The sequence below is a fragment of the Panthera tigris genome, chromosome A1 (genome assembly GCF_018350195.1).
Source record: "Panthera tigris isolate Pti1 chromosome A1, P.tigris_Pti1_mat1.1, whole genome shotgun sequence".
Lineage (NCBI taxonomy): Eukaryota > Metazoa > Chordata > Mammalia > Carnivora > Felidae > Panthera > Panthera tigris.
Genome location: NC_056660.1, coordinates 132,923,443 through 132,941,652, shown reverse-complemented (window position 1 = coordinate 132,941,652; position 18,210 = coordinate 132,923,443). Strand labels below are relative to the sequence as shown.

General features: G+C 41.1%; 1 protein-coding gene across 2 annotated transcripts in view; it reads right to left on the bottom strand.

Annotated features, from left to right (window-relative positions):
- MAST4 (microtubule associated serine/threonine kinase family member 4) overlaps positions 1–18,210 on the bottom strand; it is a 562,621-nt gene that overhangs the window by 502,169 nt on the left and 42,242 nt on the right. The gene's annotated exons all lie outside the window — the stretch shown is intronic.

The window sequence follows — 18,210 nt, the reverse complement described above, 5'->3', positions numbered from 1 at the left end:
TTGAATTTAGCTTCAAATCTCCTTCAAAATCTCATTTTTACTTGAAATAGGTATATATGAGCAACCTGTGAGGATATAGATATCTGTGTATGTGTCTGTGTGTGTATGGAATCATATGTCTACACATACATATACAGGAATGTATATGCTTGTAAAGGGACCTAAGAAGGGAAAGAGAATAATATGTCAGAAGAAAAAAATACTTTTCGGGGCGCCTGAGTCGGTTGAGCATCCGACTTTGGCTTGGGTCATGATCTCACAGTTCGTCGGTTCAAGCCCCACTTCAGGCTCTGTGCTGACAGCTCAGAGCCTGGAGCCTGCTTTGGATTCTGTGTCTCACTCTCTCTCTGCTCTTCCCCTCCTCACACTCTCTCTCTCTCTCAAAAATAAAAAACATTTTAAAAAATTAAAATAAAATAAACAATTGTTAGATTATGAAGAGCTTACCTAACACTCTAAATTACAAATTCTGAGGGCAGAGAATTTTGTCTATTTTCTTCGCTGCTGTATCCCTAGAGCCTAAAAAAAGTGCCTGATACATTTTAAGTGTTTAAAACAAGAAGAAGAAAAAAAAAGCCTGAAGGGTCAAATAGTACCCTGAATAGCATGCACAGTATAGGGCAAACAGACCTACTGTGATTATCACCACCAATGAAAACTATCACCTATACTGAGGGCTCCCTTTTGATTCAGTTACCATTCAGTGTATTTTCGGTGGGGGGGGGGGGCGGGCAGGGGGAAACAAGCTTATAAAAGAGAGTATTATTACTTGCTGCTGTTGCTTTCCAAATAAAAACTAGGTAAACCTAAAATTGACACTGGCTCTTGGAATTCCATTTTGCTAAATATTTGAGAACACACCCTTCAGTTAAAAATACTAAGAAATTCTTTGTGTAGCCTGTTTGATTTCCCAATTTATTAAAGGCAAATACAGGTGTCTACTTTAGCTTTATTTGCATTTTCTTTTTCGGTCCAACCTCTTGCTGGAAGGAATATTAATTCCATCTCTAAGCTCTGAATACAAGATCCAGGCTCTGAATAAGCATACTTGAAGATCCTTAGATTGGGTAGGGTAATACATTACAGTTGCCAACCAGATAGTCATTTTTCTTTCTCACTAGCCAAGTCCAGATTTATCTCAGAACAGCAATAGGCACCACTAAAGAAAAAAGAAATCTACACTCTCTGGACTCCTTTGCAACAAGGAAAGTCCATATAACATTTCTGTCAAGTGACAGGAACAATCAAGTGGTTCGGTAGGTTCTAGTCAGACAGACAGCAGGAATGTGTGTTACTCATATCCTTTGTCCTGCTGGGAATGCAGAGGCATACTGAAGCAAGAGCAAGCATCCTAGGTCCATGAGGGCACATACACACACCTAGGATGGGGACAATAAGCTGAGAAAGGTATGGATCCCTGAGGGAACACCAGAGTCACTGTATTAAGTATATACTGCCCACCTAGCTTTATCCGTCGGGGAGAAAAACAGAGCTTCTAGGTTAAAGCCACTGGTTCCAGGTTGTATCTCAATTTTTTTTTTAATTTTTCTTTAACATTTATTTATTTTTTGAGAGAGAGAGCACGAGCAGGGGAGGGGCAGAGGAAGAGACAGACCCCGAACCGAAAGCAGGCTCCAGGCTCTGAGCTGTCAGCATAGTGCCCAAAGCGGGGTTCGAACTCACCAACCAAAAGATCATGACCTGAGTTGAAGGTGGATGCTTAGATGTTAACCGACTGAGCCACCCAGGTGCCCCTCCAGGTTGTATCTCTTAACACTAAGCTGAATCCTAATTGATACAGTTATTAGTGGGGACTAAAGGATCATAAGAAATAAGGGCTTTTTGCAGGGCTTTCCTTGGGGCACCTGGGTGGCTCATTCGGTTAAGCATCAGACTTTGGCTATGGTCATGTTCTTGAGACTTGTGACTTCGAGCCCTGCACTGTCTCCCTCTCTCTCTCTGGCCCTCCCCCACTAGCACTCTCTAAAAAATAAACATTAAAAAAAAGTAATATCTTTTAGGAGGGCTTTGTTTAAACTTAATAACTTGGTATACTTAGAAAATAAAAACAAACCACATACCAATATCTCATTTTACACATTTTAGCCAGGCAACAGTACTGAGATACTACTTCTCTGGTGCTTAGAGAAATTAAACTGTTTTTTTTTTTCTTTTTTTTTTTTTTTGTTTGTTTAATGTTTATTCATTTTGGAGAGAAAGGGAGAGGGAGAGGGAGAGAAACAGAAGGCCAGCGGGGAAAGGACAGAGAGAGGGAGACACAGAATCCCAAGCAGGCTTCAGGCTGTGAGCTGTCAGCACACAGCCCGATGTGGGGCTTGAACTCAAGAAAGGTGAGATCGTGACCTGAGCCGAAGTCAGATGTTTAACCAACTCAGCTACCCAGGGACCCCGAGAAATTAAACTGTTTAGAACATATATTCTTTCACTCAGTTAACTCAAAAAATTCATGCTGGGGTTGGGAAATCCAAGCATGACTACTCAAGAGTCTGAATCAAAAAATTTAATGGTATCCCTTCTATCCTGGTAATAAACAAAATAGTTACTTACAAAAAGTATTTCCAACCTATTTGCTGCCATCCAAAAACAACTGAATTTCAAAAATTAAGATCCTTCCCAAAGCTTGCAAAAACCATTGGCCTGTGACATGAAGACAGTATTTCCTACACCACAATCAGCAAGTCAGGCCAGCCTTACTACATTTATCACAAATTTCCATTTGTGCTGCACACAACATAGTGATGTTTCATTAAACACTCAAAAATATTCTTTAGGTGTGTCTGTGTGGATCACTCAATTAAGCCTCCGACTTTGGCTCAGGTCATGATCTCACGGATCGTGGGCTCAAGACCCACATCGGGCTCTGTGCTGACAGCTCAGAGCCTGGAGCCTGCTTTGGACTCTGTGTCACCCTCTCTCTCTCTGCCTTTCCCTTGCTTGTGCACTGTCTCTCTCTCTCTGTCTCTCTGTCTCTCTCTCAAAAACCAACATTAAAAAACAATTTTTTTTTACATGTTCTTTAAATAAGTCCTCATCACTGTAAGGCAGGAAAGGAGTTGAGGCTTGGCTTTTACCATCCGACAGCCCTTTGGTTTGGGAGAAGCAAGAGGCTACTGTTCACACACATCAAATTGCACAGTGATTCCCAAACGCTGAGCAATGCACAATGATGAACCACGTCTCTGACTTCACAAGCACGGTGCCATATGCCAAGGCCATCCTTCCATCAGTTCCCACCCAACCAATTCCTGCTGACCCTGTAAGACCCAGAACCAATACCTTGTCTCTCTGAAGATTATCCCAAGGGACTTTATTTATACCTTTACTGCAGCATAACCTATACAGCCTTAGAATCATCTGTTCGGTATTTCTTACGGGCTATAAACTACTCATGAAGACTATGCTTTCTTCCTCTTTGCATCCCTCGAGTCTATGAAAAACATGGAAATATAATTGATCACAGTTTTCTGAATGACTACATGACTCAATGACTACATAATGGCATTCACTATAACCAATATCATAGGAAAATCAATCAACATTTAAGTTAGAACCTATAGGACATATATAAAGCTCAGTTGACTTTAAATACAATCTGCATGGGAAAATAAAGAGTTGTTTTGCTCACCATTTGGCCTAGACGTCTTTTAATCCTGGATGTCAGGGCCATTCAAAATGCCTGTTAGCATTAGCTTGCATGTACGTGGTCTGATTAGGCTACAACATCCAGATGAGATGGATACTACATGGCAATGTGGTTTATCACAGGTAACAGATTAGAAATCGGAGGACTTGAGTTCAAGTCTCCGCCTGGCTACTCCCCAGCTACCAGACAGGAATAGCTTTCCCACCTACCTACCTTGCATGCAGCTGTCGCGGTACAATCTCCTACTTGTTACTGCCACTCTGAGCCGGGACACGCTGTCTGGTAACTAAGGGGTATGCAAATATGAGGGAATGATGGACCTGGAAAAGACACAGTGTCTGGACTCAAAGACCAGGCTTTTTCCCACCATACCCTGCAGGTTCATAATGCCTTTTTGTTTTGTTTTGTTTTAAACAAAAGACCACTTTTCTCCAAGTACAGTTTAAAAATATCAGTTACTAGTTCTCTTCCAGTACAGCGTTTTCTTGAAGGACTATATGCTAGCTGTTGCCTTGACAATTCCACTTGCTTAGCTTTAATTTGATATTGATTTAAAAAGAGAAAAAAAAAAAAAAACCTCCATAACCGTTCTACAATTAACAGTTAAACTTACATAAAATCTTGTTGGAAACAGCCCAGTCTTTGTGAGCCCTTGTTTTCTCCAGAACGAAACTACATTTTGTTTTGGTCTAGACAGGCCCACCTGCAATGGTTGGCTGGACCATCAAGGGTATGCTCACAATTCTGACTAAAGACCAACCATTTAACCTATGTATTTTCATAATGCAAATTTTAAAAGTGGAATAACGTAGCTTATATTCATCTATTCCTATTTTCCGGCTCTACCAATACACTACTGATATTCCAAGTACTAGTTCTCTTCAGGGGCGCCTAGGTGGCTCGGTCAGCTGAGCATCCAGCTTCGACTCAGGTCATGATCTCGTGGTCTGTGGGTTTGAGCCCTATGTCAGGCTCTGTAGTGATACCTCACAGCCTGGAACCTGCTTCATATTCTGTGTCTCCCTCTCTCTCTCTCTACCCTTCCCCTGCTTATACTCTGTCTCTCCCTCAAAAATAAACACTAAAAAAAAAATTTTTTTTTTAAATACTTCTCTTCATATGTGATGAGCTGGTTCTCAAGGGGCAGCAAGGGCAAAAGCACCATGCACTGAAAATGCAAAGTGATCATCCAAAGCTTTCTAGTCCCCAGCAGATAAATGTCCACAGGCAGACACTGAATAGGAATGCAATCATTCTTTGCCTGGTTTAACACAAACTTACTCCCCCAAACAAGAGCACTACGGACATTTTTTTAAACAAAGTATCCCTCAACTTTTTACCTTCCTCTTTTATTTTCTGTTTTGCCATCTTCTGCGGGGAGTGGTTTCCATTTTTTAACTGTTTCTATGTCCTATCACATTGGGATAGACCAAAGAACCCACATACCCATCAGTAACCACGGCACATTCCCCATCACGTTCATGGTTAACAAGGAAAATGACAGGCAGCAAAGGAGGAAGAAAGAGCATATAGAAATAAGCCGAACTCCAGCTGAATGGAAATTAAACTTCCCTTGCTGATAGTACTTCCACATGCATCTTTCATTCCGGACCATACATTTACAAAAGCAAAATTCGATTAACTGGAAATGTATACGGGGAATTAGACTACAAATACCGACCTCACTTTGTTATAAGATGCTCAAGAAAAAAATTGCTACTGAATCGGAGAGAAACAGAATATTAGCACATTAATACAGAATCTGTAATTTCTTCTCCAGGCAATATGAGGGTAGCATTATATTTATTTTATGAGGATACAATTAGAATGGGAAGGGGTATAGGGGCATGGTCTGATTGTGATCAGTCTGCAGATTGCTAAACTATTAGAGACACTGAAGATATTCTTCTTGGTGTAAGACAGTGTCTTCAGTTAAGACAACAATAATTTTTATCTATGCTTGTCACCCAGTAAACTAGATAGGCTATCGATTCAGGCTGGACATCCAAATACCAAACAATAACGAATAGCAAATAAATTCAGTCATTAATAAAAGGTGAAGACAGATCAGTATCATGCAGGTGATCAGCAGCTGGTCCATAAAGTAGAAATAATTTATAAAACCTCTGGAACAAACATTTTTCTTTTAAGGGTCTTACCTTAACATATCTTCTTAGAAAGATGGTAAATAATATTTACTCTACAACTGTAAAAATACATACATGAAATCAACAGATATTGGATACCACCATGCAAAATAAGACAGGTGAGCTCTCAAAATTCAATTTTGCTTAGGGAAAAATGAAGCCAATATATCCAATATTTGAACTTACATGCATTATATAACCAAGAATTAGATCTCACAGGTATGAACAAAAGCATTTTTCCTTTCCAAGGCACTAGAAAAGGAAAACATTTCATTTAGTAATTTATAAAATGTATGTGAGCCTCACACATTTGAGTACTTTAAAAGTGAGAGGTATTCTTTTTTCATGAAGTCAAGTCACATAAGCAAGAAGATGCGCTTGCAATGCAAAAAGCATTCATTTAGCTAATAAAACAGACTATCTGAGAATGGCCTCTCCATTACATGGAAAAAACCAGTGAACCTCATCAAGCGAGGTTATCAGAGTTTCTTCAATCCAATCTAGACTCCCACCCACATTGTCTTCTCATCAATATTCCTCAGGGCTTCCTCTTCCCCAATTACAAAAGACCAGATAACCCTGTGACTGATGGGTGATACGCACAAGCTTATTTTCCACTGTTAAACAGAGTGAACATACCCAGGAAGCTATTTCAATTACTGAATAAATGGAAAAGGGTTAAATGTGGAATATAATGAAGCGGGATTTAACAACATTCCCAAACTCATCAGCAAGCAAACAGGCCATTTCTGAGGCAAATATGCTAGAGAAGACAAAGCTTAGGAAAGATAATGTACAGACAGCATTCCTATTTCAGGGTTTTTTTAAAAAAGAAAGACAAACCCTGAGCAGGGGCCCATTATTAAGTACATAGCAGAGATGGCCCCTACCCTCAGATGGCCCCTTCTCCCGAGATCTCACCTCCAGGCGTTTGGCCCATTAGTGGCCGCCTTCACCGAGACTGCCTTTCTTGCCTCAGATAAGCCATGGGCACCACTTTCATCATTACCTGGCTCTTGACTCATCTCCTTCAAAATGGCATTCCCAACTTTCATACACCACTAGTGGATTATCAAAGCCAATAAATTTCTAAGGGCTTAAATTTTCCACAAATATTTCCTAAGTTAAAAAAAAAAAAAAAAAAAAAAAAAAGGACTCAGCAAAGGGATACCACACTTCAGCTGGCTGGGCCTGTTTGCTAATGAGCGAATCCCACATCACGAATGTTACCCCACAGGGGCTTCACACCGCATTATGACACACGAGGAGGTATGGAATAATCGGGAAGTGATGCACCCTGTGTCCCAACCTGGGACGTGGGGGACGAGGTCCTTGAGATTCGAGAAACTACTGGGAATGCTTTCTTTGTATTCTCTCTCAGAACACCCTAGTTTGAGCATTTGCTGCAAGGGCAGGCTGCAGCCAAACCAAGGCAGCTTTCCTGAAAAGTAAACTTGGGACCAAAGGTTGCCTCACATCAAGTTTTTGGCAATTTGTCTCCTAGAAAGAGCATCTCTTCATATCCACGTTTACTGCTCACTGCTCTTCTTAGCAACTTGGTCTAAAATGGTCTCTTTACCTTCTTTAACATGGACTGGGAAGTAAATTCCTGGATTCTAGTTCCAGCTTGGCCACCACCTAGCTACAGAACTTAAATAAATCCAGTTGGCTTCCCGGTCCCGTCAGCCCCTGCAACTACAATATGCTCAAGCCTATTTTTCTCTCAAAGTTCCACGACTTCTAAATTTAAGAGGTATTTTTATTTTTATTTATTATTTTTTAATGTTTATTTATTTTTGAAAGAGCGAGACCAAGCGCTAGCAGGGGAGGGTCAGAGAGAGAGGGAGCCAGAGGATCCCAAAGCAGGCTCTGCACTGACGGCAGACAGCCCGATGTGGGCCTCAAACTCATGAACCGTGAGATCATGACCTGAACTGGAGTCAGACACTCGATTGACTGAGCCATCCAGGCGCCCCTAAGACGAGTATTTTTAAAACGTGGCAATCTTCTAACGAAATCGTTAATACCCTAACACTGAAGGCAGTTTTAGGCCTTCAGTTGTTTAACAACAACGTTCCAAAACTTCAATTATATTGCAAAATGTCTGAGCTGACTCAAAGGACTGAAAGCATTGTCTGCCTCACAGTGTGACTGTTGGTGGTGAAGGTTAAATCAAGTAACAAATCAGCTCAAGGCCTAGCATTTAGTAAAGTACTCAATAAATACTAGCGGTTATCATTGCTATTGAAAAATACACCATTATAACTCGTTCTATAGATTTTCATCAAAACCCATCAGATCAATGCAACGAAGTGGACAGACCAGAATTTGTTTAGAAATTCCTTTAAAAACTAAATGAAAGGAAATCATGAAGTATTCGCTTAGTCACTAAACATCTTAAATCAAGAGAAAGCACATACTAGCAATCCAGACTGTCCACATTTAATTTTGTGATTCTCTCGTCTCTCTGCTGAATCTGGTTTCCGGCTTTAAAAAATACATAAATAAATAAATAATTGTGAATAAACCCACCTACCAGCAACATGAAAATGTATTTGTTCCAATAAAATGGTATGTTGATACAATGATTAAGTTATTCTTTCCTCTATCCATTTCTACCTCTGCTACTTAATTTGTACTGAAAGAGTAATTCTACAATTAAACCTTTAATTTTTTTCCCATCTCCATTGCCGCCTGAACCTTTCTCTCTCCTCTTCATCTCTTCTCTCTGTCAACAGTTGCCAGGAGGCACCTTCTGCAGCACTTGTCCTCAGGTCCCCTTCCTCTCCTCTCTGACCACCCCATCACCATTACTGGGTCCTCAGTCCCTTCACGAAGTTCCTGAGAGATTACCTACCCCTCAGCAAACACAGTCCTTGAGAGATTACCTACCCCGTAGCAAGCACAGTCCTTTAGAATCAAACCACCTCAGGTTGCCTTTTTATTTTTTTTTTAAATCTTTTCAATGTTTATTCATTTTTGAGAGAGAGAGAAAAACACACCATGAGTTGGGGAGGGACAGAATGAAAGGCAGACACAGGATCCAAAGCAGGCTCCAGGCTCTGAGCTGACAGCAGCTCCGAGCCCGATGCAGGGCTTGAGCCCACAACCTGTGAGATCGTGACTTGAGCTAAAGTCAGATGCCCCACCGACTGAGCCACCCAGGCGCCCTTCAGGTTGTCTTTTCAAAAAGAGTTAACGGTCCAGGATGTTTAATGGATACTACTCTCCCTTCTGGATGCCTAGTGGAGAATTATCCTGTATTTCTACTTTTTATACAGACCTTTAACATCAGTACTTTATTAAACATGATCTCCCAGAGAATCTCTCATGACAGTTCCATGCCAAGTCCCCCTACTCTTCGTTACACAGTACACCATTTCCTTCATAGCATTTACGACATTATTTATTTAATGCTTGCCTCCCTGACCAGACTGCAAGCCCCATGAGGACAGACACTTCATTCATCCATTCATCAATCGAGGACAAATATCTAGTACAGTGTCTCGCAAAACAAAAAGTATTCACTATGCATGTGCTGAATCCTTTAATGGAACCTGAGATGCTTATGTGCTTCAGTCAGGCCCTATGGGGGTGGGGGGGGGCAACAACAGACAGGGTCCTCCATTATGGAACTTACCATTTAGGACCCATATTGTTTGGGAAGGTTAGAATTTCATAAACTTACAATTCATTCGAAGCACAAGACACACTATCATGAGAAAAATACAGAAAAGGTGTGCTATAGATTATAAGCACCCAATAGGAAAGGAATCAGGATTGGAAGAGCTGAATGAACAACCACAGCCATCAGACAAAGTCACATGGATGAAGCCCCCGTGCTGGTGTTTGGTGGATGGATTAAATCCGGGCTGGGAAAGAGAGCAGATGGCATGCCACAGTGAGAGGAAGCTGGCGAAGCACAAGCCAAGGAAGGAGATGTGAATAAACCTGGCCTGTGAAGAAACGACCCGCAGACTCATGCTGCTCAGGACAGTGGCTAGGGAGCTGGAAACAGTGGATCAAATGCCAGGTTAGGAAGGGCCCTGACTGCAACGAAGAAGTTGTTATATTTGATGTCATGGTCAAGAAAACCTGTACAGGTTTGGTGCGGAGTATGACGCTGGCAACGGGAGAAAATTAGCCTACTAGTTACAGTCAACCACGTACCAAACCAAGGACAAGAGACAAGAAACCAACAAAGATTTGTTGGTCACTAGGGCAACAACAGTGAGAACAGACAAGTGACAAATACTGAAAACGCCCAAGTTCCCACAACTGCCACCTCTACCACAGAGAAGGAGAACAACAGCCAAAAGGAAGAAATCACTGGGTTTTGGTGGGGTTAGGAATTAACATGTATTCTTGGCCTCAGATCAATGTATACTACATCCCTGGGAGATGAGACCCAAAGAGGAGTGTTAGTGACAACTCTCAGTCCTTATACCGACTGTTAACTCTTGACACCAGTTCAATGAGGTTGATCTTCAGAATGAGCAACTCAGACTCTAGTATGGGTCTAGCACAGCTCTGCCCTTTGAACAACCATAGAGTACTACACACAGTACTCCCAGAAGATGTGCTAAAGAACAGAGCCACGTGGCCTCTCAAAGCATCAGGATCCACCCTGACAAGACAAAGCTGGTATTCCAAAGAGTGAAGCAAGCAACGGTAATACTTGCCTAAAATAAAAGTTTGCCTTAAAGAAATCGTTTCAAAGAACCGAAACAAAGTGAAAAGCAGTCCTAGTTTATGAACAAATCACCAAAAGTAAACACATCATTAAGAAAGAAAGAAAGAAAGAAAGAAAGAAAGAAAGAAAGAAAGAAAGAAAGACAGACACTCAGGGAAGTAGACTCTTAAGACCTACTAGGACCAAAGAACCAACTATCTGTCAAAAAAACAAACAACTAGGTCATTATCTCTCAGGCCGCATTCAAGACTGAATTCTGTTTCTTAGGCACCATGGATATTTAGATAGATAAATGGATACATACGGATTTTTATCAGAGTTTCTGGAAATAAAGACAATCTAATTGTAACTGCTTTGTCAATGAATTAGTTTTATTACTTTATTGTTCTGATTCAGGCAACGGAGATCAACCATTTTTTAAAAGCTTGGAGCAATAGAAATTATCTAAGCTGACAGATGATTTTCAAGCTTGAAAGCTATGTTTTTTTTCCATTTATTTTCAAAGAGAGAGAGAGTGTGTGAGCGTGCAAGCACACAAGTCGGGGAGGGGCAAAGACGAAGAGACAGAACCCCAAGCAGGCTCCGCACTGTCAGCATGGAACCAAATACAGGGCTCAATCTGTGATCAAGAGTTGGACGCTTACCCAACTGAGCCACCCAGGCACCCCAAACTCGAAAACTATTTAAATGTGTTTCTCATATTATACCGTATTTTTGTAGCTAAGGAAATGCATACAAAGAAAACAAGACCAGAAAGAGCTAAGAATGTGGTACTAAGATTAGTATTCCATCATTCATCAGGACACATATCTATGCAATACTGATTTTATAAATGACACCATACAGGGTGATATGGTACAATGAACACGTCCTTCATGCCGTTTGCATCCGAGCATCACTTAGACCTCATTGTTTTTTGGGAAAAGGTTCCAAGCTGAAGAACCAGTCGCAGTGTATGCTGGCATCCTGGCCTTGAAACAAAAAATTTAATCTCTCCAATCCCTTACTTCTGTATCTTCAAAGTGGGAATTTTACAGGGTGCCAGATACAACAATATCGTTGTTGTAAGCAAGCCACTAAAATAGCCACCAACAATCACCACCTCCTCCTATTCATCCCCTTGTGTAATTTATCCCCTTAAACATGGGCTGGACCTACTGACTGGCTCCTAATGAAGACAACGTGGCAAACATCATGGTTATTACTTCCAAGATCATGTGATAAAAAGACTGTGACTTTCATCCCCAATGGAGAAGTCCCATGTAGCAAGGAACGGAAAGAGGTCTCTGGCCCAAACCCAGTGAGGAAGTGAGGCCCTCAGTCCAACAACCACCAGGTACTGAATCCTGCCACCAAGTCCGTGAATAAGCTACAAAGTGGCTCCCCTTCCGGTTTAGGATTCTGGTGAGATCACAGGCCTGGCTGACACTTCAACTGTAATCTTATGAAAATCCTGGCACCTAGCTAAGCCACACTCCAATTCCTGATTACCAGAAAGTGTAAGATAATAAATGCTCAAATTTTAAGTTGCTAATGTGGGGATAATTGGTTGTACACCAAGAGACAACACAGTGATGTAAATGCACATCAAATATATTATTTAAGGTTTAAAAAAATTCTAAGGGCGCCTGGGTGCCTCAGTTGGTTACGCGTCTGACTTTGACTCAGGTCATGATCTCATGGCTCGTGAATTTGAGCCCCCCTGTCAGGCTCTGTGCTGACAGCTCAGAGCCAGGAGCCTGCTTCAGATTCTGTGTCTCCTTCTATCTCTGCCCCTCCCCCACTTGTGCGCGTGCATGCGCCCTCTCTCTCAAAAATAAATATTTAAAAAAATTTTTTTTAATTCTAACTGGCACAATAGTAAAGAGGGCTTTTTTTTAAACTCCTTCTAAGAAGTTCCTTGTTTTACACAAAAGTAATCTATTTTTATCCAATGATCTAATATTTATCTAATAAATTTCAGTGATCTGAAATTTATGTAATTAACTCATCAGTGGAAAATCACGATTCATATCCCAAATTAGTCAATCAACCATCAGAAAAAAAAAGAAAAGAAAAGAAAAGAAAAACTTTAGCAAATATATTACAAAGGTGTAAGTACTACTTGGGACACACAGGGCCAAAATATAAAGGGAGATTAAGAGTGAACATTAATATCAGACAAAAGTCTTTAGAGAAAACTAAGCATAGAAGAAGATTCTGAATGATAAAGAAGCAATCTACAAGGAAATACCAAACCTCACAACATACAGAAAAACTAAGATTTCATTTTATAATCCCAAATTTTTCCTGAGTTACAGCTCTTAGACTGTATGGCACTTAAAATTATGTTAAGCAAATCTGCTAACAGAATTTATATCCCAGGTTCTCCCATAAGAAGCACGCTTTAAACTTTTCAAAGAGAGGGTTAACACAGATATCATCGCCACATGTAACATGGCCAGGAGGTAATGTGTGTGGTGGACTGAGTCACAGGCACCAACTCTTTGCCCCCTACGTCCCACCCCTGTCCCGTGTGACTGTGCACATCCTCCCTCCAGACACAGTGTGCTGCCCCTTCCACTGACTTTGAGCTCTGCCCTAAGACATGCTTTGACCAACAGAATGTGTAGAGAAGTGACAAGGTGCCAGTTCTGATCTTTCTGGCACATCAGGTATTCGTGTTAACCTCGGGGAAACTTAAATTTTCGCAGGCGGAGCCTGTTTGGGATTCTGTCTCTTCCTCTTTGCCCCTCCCCCACTCGGGTGCTTGCACACTCACACTCTCTGTCACACAAATTTATAGGTCAGTTGTTAAACCCTCTAATAAAAATTAAGTTATATCAACTTAAAAATAAATTATGTTAAAAACCAAAGTACTGAACCTCCTAACTTCCTAAATACTTTATTACTATTACATGTGTTTTTGAGGTTGTCTGCTGTACCCGTATGATGAGAAATAGCATATAATGGTGTGCTATTTGGGCAGCTCTTCCTGGTGACGTCATACTGGGTGCTTGAAATCAGCCATGACGGGAGTATATACACCACAGAAATGGGCAAATGCTACCAATCAGGGCTTACCTTCTCTTCCAGAGAACGGGTTAGTATTCTCTCACCCTTAGAAATGCTTCCTGGCCCATTTCAGCCTGGGACCCCAAAACGAACACTTATGCAGCATACCCAAGCCTAACTCATGGCTCGAGGCAGGGCCACCAGTATCCCCCAGCCTAGACCAGCCAATCCACAGTCACCCAAGAGAACCCAAGTCCAAGCACAAACCCTGACTGAATAAGCTGATTTATGAGAGTTACTTATCCCACATCATTGTGGCAATGAGTGACTAAAACACATGGTAAACTAGAGTTCGTTCAATTCGACTATCAGACAAGGAAAGGCTGGCATGTAAAAACAAAACAAAAACACTAACTTGGGACAGGCCCTGAAAGTGACATGGTGATGGGCAAGCAGTGAGCAACGGAGAAAAATGACACGCTCCAACAGCACAGGGAACCAGGAGCACTAAGGACTTCAGGAAGCATAAGGAGGACAGCCTGAAAAGCACACTGAGCAGGAATTTATTTAGCCCTCCCAGGCGCTGAGGATTTAGCACTGAAAATGAGAGAAGCACGTGATGCCCTCAAGACTAGTGGGAGGAACAGGGGAGCTCGCAGGCCATTACAGTCTAGGGAAGGGACAAGGGCACAGCGAAGAGGCACCCAGGCCAGTCCACGGGATCCAAGAAGGCTTCCCAGTGGACGTGACCTCTGAGCTGAGATGACTCCAACAGTTCAATGAGAAGAAACTAACTGCTAAGTAATGAGGAAAGCTGCAAGAATGGACAAAGAAAGATTATGCAGGAAAAGTGAGCAGGACTGGCCAGGCGTCTGGATCAAAATGCAGCAGAGCTGGCCCTGAAACACCAACTGGGTGAGGGGACAGCCCACTGCTGCTCCCCCTACACCCAGTGAGGGTACAGATCTTATTCTATACAACCCCATGGATAAGCACAGCCTCTGCTCCAACCTGTGCTCAGACCTTGATACTGCGACTGTCCCCACCTCTTCTTTGATGCTTTATCCATGTACCTGCCAGACAACCCTGAACACGTCCCAGAAACAAAACTCAGCAGCTCGAGGTCAGTCAGCATTTCCCAAGAGCAGCTATGCCCAAGTACCGTCTATATAACTGGTATGGCATCCAAGTGAATTAACACAGTATTGCAGCCAGGACTTCCAGGAAACACTGCATCACAAAAGCAAAGAACACCCTGTACTCCCAACCGGAGAGAACATGCATACGTGGAGAACACCACATTCTTTATATATTTTTTGAAACCCAAGTATAAACCCTATTACAATTTGGAAGGTATGACTAAATTACCCAGCCAGAAAAGCAATTTTAACTGGAAAAATGAAATAATAAAGGTATTCTAAAACTTAATCTTTTAATTTCGGGTGTCCCGATTCATACAACTCTTACTGTAAGATTTTTGCTTTAGAATTAATTCTACACGTATGACTATCCTGCAAATAAGGTAAAAAGCAACTTCATTTTAGCCACGTTGGTAAATCAACTACACTACAGTCATCCCACTAGGTGACAATTTGAATACCGAAACACAGAAGGAAAATAAAATATTTGACAAGGCTTTCATTTAAAAATATCTCAGGATACACTTCCATCAAGCACCAATCTCTTCTTCTGAGATTGTTAGCCTGCAATGAAATATTAAAATTAACAAGACCATTTTCTTCAGTGACTTGTATAAAAACTCCATAGGAATGCCACAGACAGGATATAATCATTTCATTTTTTAAAAGAAAAGTAAGTTAAATCACTAAGCTGTTACTTTCTCCTCCTGTTTAAATATACACCTAAGGCATTCCTGGTATAAAAACCAAAATATAAACTGTGGAGGAGACATAACACAGGCACCCTGTTTTATTTTCTTGCTTCTGCTGGACTTTACTCTCGGGTATCCTGTATATTTGATTCTTTTTTCACCAAATATTTTCTCCGCTTAGCTGAATCTCTGCCATGTCAACTTCAACTTTCCCAGATCTTCTTGTTCTAATCATAGCACAGCAAACTGTAGTAAAAATAACCAAGGAAAGCTTCCTTAAAATGCCATGGACTTATAACAAAAAGCAGCGTCAGGATTAAGATTTCCAGAAATATTATGGCCAAAGTCACCACATTGCCACCAACTCTGAAACAGCATGTAAATACTAAGTGTAATTCTCTCTCTCTGTCTCTCTCTCTCTCTCTCTCTCTCACACACAGACACACACACACACACACACACACACACACACATTACATTAACCACTAAAAGGCAGACATTTCCCTCAAAGTGCAGAACATCAATATGCAAATGTCTTACCAGGTGTAATTAAGGTGAAGGTTATTAGACTTAGCTCGAATTCCTACCTTGACCTGTATTATTTCTAAAGTTCAACTCAAAAACTCAGCCTTTTCCCTTCATGTTTAAGATAGCAAAGGCAGAGGCATGAAAAATGAATGGTCTAGTAAATTCTCAAAAAGCAATTATAGCCCACCAGTGGCAACAGACACAGAAGTTAGCCATGTGGGAGCATCTAATGGGCCTCTGCTTCCTGTGCTACAGTAAGGGAGCCTGAAACCCATCATCCCTAAGCCATATGAATTTTGCCTGGTTACACAGACACTAAGTACTCAAACTATATACCATTTAGGCCAGTTAGATTATTTAAACGATTTCAACTTTCATTCCTTATTTTAAAAGTGCAGATAATTCTATGGAATTTCTCTTTCATGAATGGTTGATCTATGCAAAACATGTATGGTAACTTTCAAACTTCAGTATACATAAAAGTGAAAAAAATAGATATTAAACTTTTTTTAAAAATCCAAAGAAACAAAAGCTAAGTCATTTGGTAAAAATGTTTTATTAGCCATTTTGAAATTGTTTAGGTACTGAACTCAAGGACACAGGGAAGCTGTTCAGGAATGGGGACAGAGGGTGAATCAGAGGTCTGAATAACCAGTTTTTGAGAGGGCTCTTCCAACTCACCATTTCTTTAAAGATTTTACAATTTGTGGGGCACCTGCATGGCTCAGTTGGTTAACCATCCAACTCTTGACTTAAGCTCAGGTCATCATCGCATGGTTCATGAGTTCAAGCCCTGCACTGGGCTCTTCGATGACAGCACGGAACCTGTTTGGGATTCCGTCTCCCTCTCTACCCCTCCCCCGCTTGCTCTCTCTGAAAAATAAAAATAGACTTGAAAAAAAAAAAGATTTTACAATTTGTTATAAAAATACAAAATATTTAAATGATGTCCCAAAAAGTGATCCTGGAAACAAACTATTAAAAAACATCCAAGTGTTTTCGAAGAGAATGGGGGACACAAGTTAGGAACAGGCAGCTTACTTGGCCAGGGATGCAGTATAGGAAGATCATTTACAAATGTGTTGAGGAAGCACTGACATTCATAATCCCAAATCTGAGTCTCACGATGGCAGTTTAAGTATACTTGGAAAAAATCAGTCAATGTTATATTACATTTGTAAATAGAGGGCAAACATCCAAGTTTCAAATTACTAAGAATGACTCAGACAGACAGCTAGACTGGACACCTTATTTAAAGGTTCTATTAAACATCATTTGAATTTTCAATCACATTGGTAATGCTAAGCTTTCAAATGTTAGAGGCTTTAGGCCTAGACCTGACACATAACTGGGACGTCCATCTCGAGTCTGACATTTGCTTCTGTCAGCTTGGGCAGCTGCTTGGGGCTACAGCATCCTAGAGTTATGGGGCCTGTTCTTACAGCTGTGATAAATGGTTTCATAAAGTGCTCACGGCACCAATGATGTCATCCAGTGAAGCTCAGGAATAAGCAAACCATGAATTGGAGTTAAAAGGGAAATAAAGGGGGAGAATGACTAATACTTGATGTTCAAACAGATGAACAAAAAAATTAACATTATCTCTATGAAAATAGATAATGAACATTGTATTCTCTAAAGTAGTATAACACTAACTTTTTAGAACAAGTCCCCCGGATTTATGCTTTATCACCATGTTTTTTGTTATTTCTACATAAGCAAAAATGACAAGTAATGATACAATGTCACATTTTTAAATTTTTTTTAATGTTTATTTTTTTTTTTGAAGGAGACAGAGACAGAGTGTGAGTGGGGGAGGGGCAGAGAGAGAGGCACAGAATCCGAAGCAGGCCCCAGGCTCTGAGCTGTCAGCACAGAGCCCCACGCAGGGCTCGAACACACAAACCGCGACATCATGACCCGAGCCGAAGTTGGATGCTCGACTGACAGAGCCACCCAGGCGACCCTACAGTGTCACATTTCTTTTTAAAAAAAAATTTTTTTTTAATGTTTATTTATTTTTGAGACAGAGACAGAGCATGAACAGGGGAGGGTCAGAGAGAGAGGGATACACAGAATCTGAAACAGGCTCCAGGCTCTGAGCTGTCAGCACAGAGCCCAACACGGGGCCTGAACTCACGGACTGCGAGATCATGACCTGAGCCGAAGTCGGATGCTCAACCGACTGAGCCACCCAGGCGCCCCCAGTGTCACATTTCTAAAGGTAACAATTGAACCTAATTTCTGGCACTGAGAGACCCTCACAGACTCTGCCCTGAAGGAAACAAAGGATTAAAATCAGAGTCTAGGGGCACCTGGGTAGCTCAGAGCCTGCTTCAGATTCTGTCTCCCT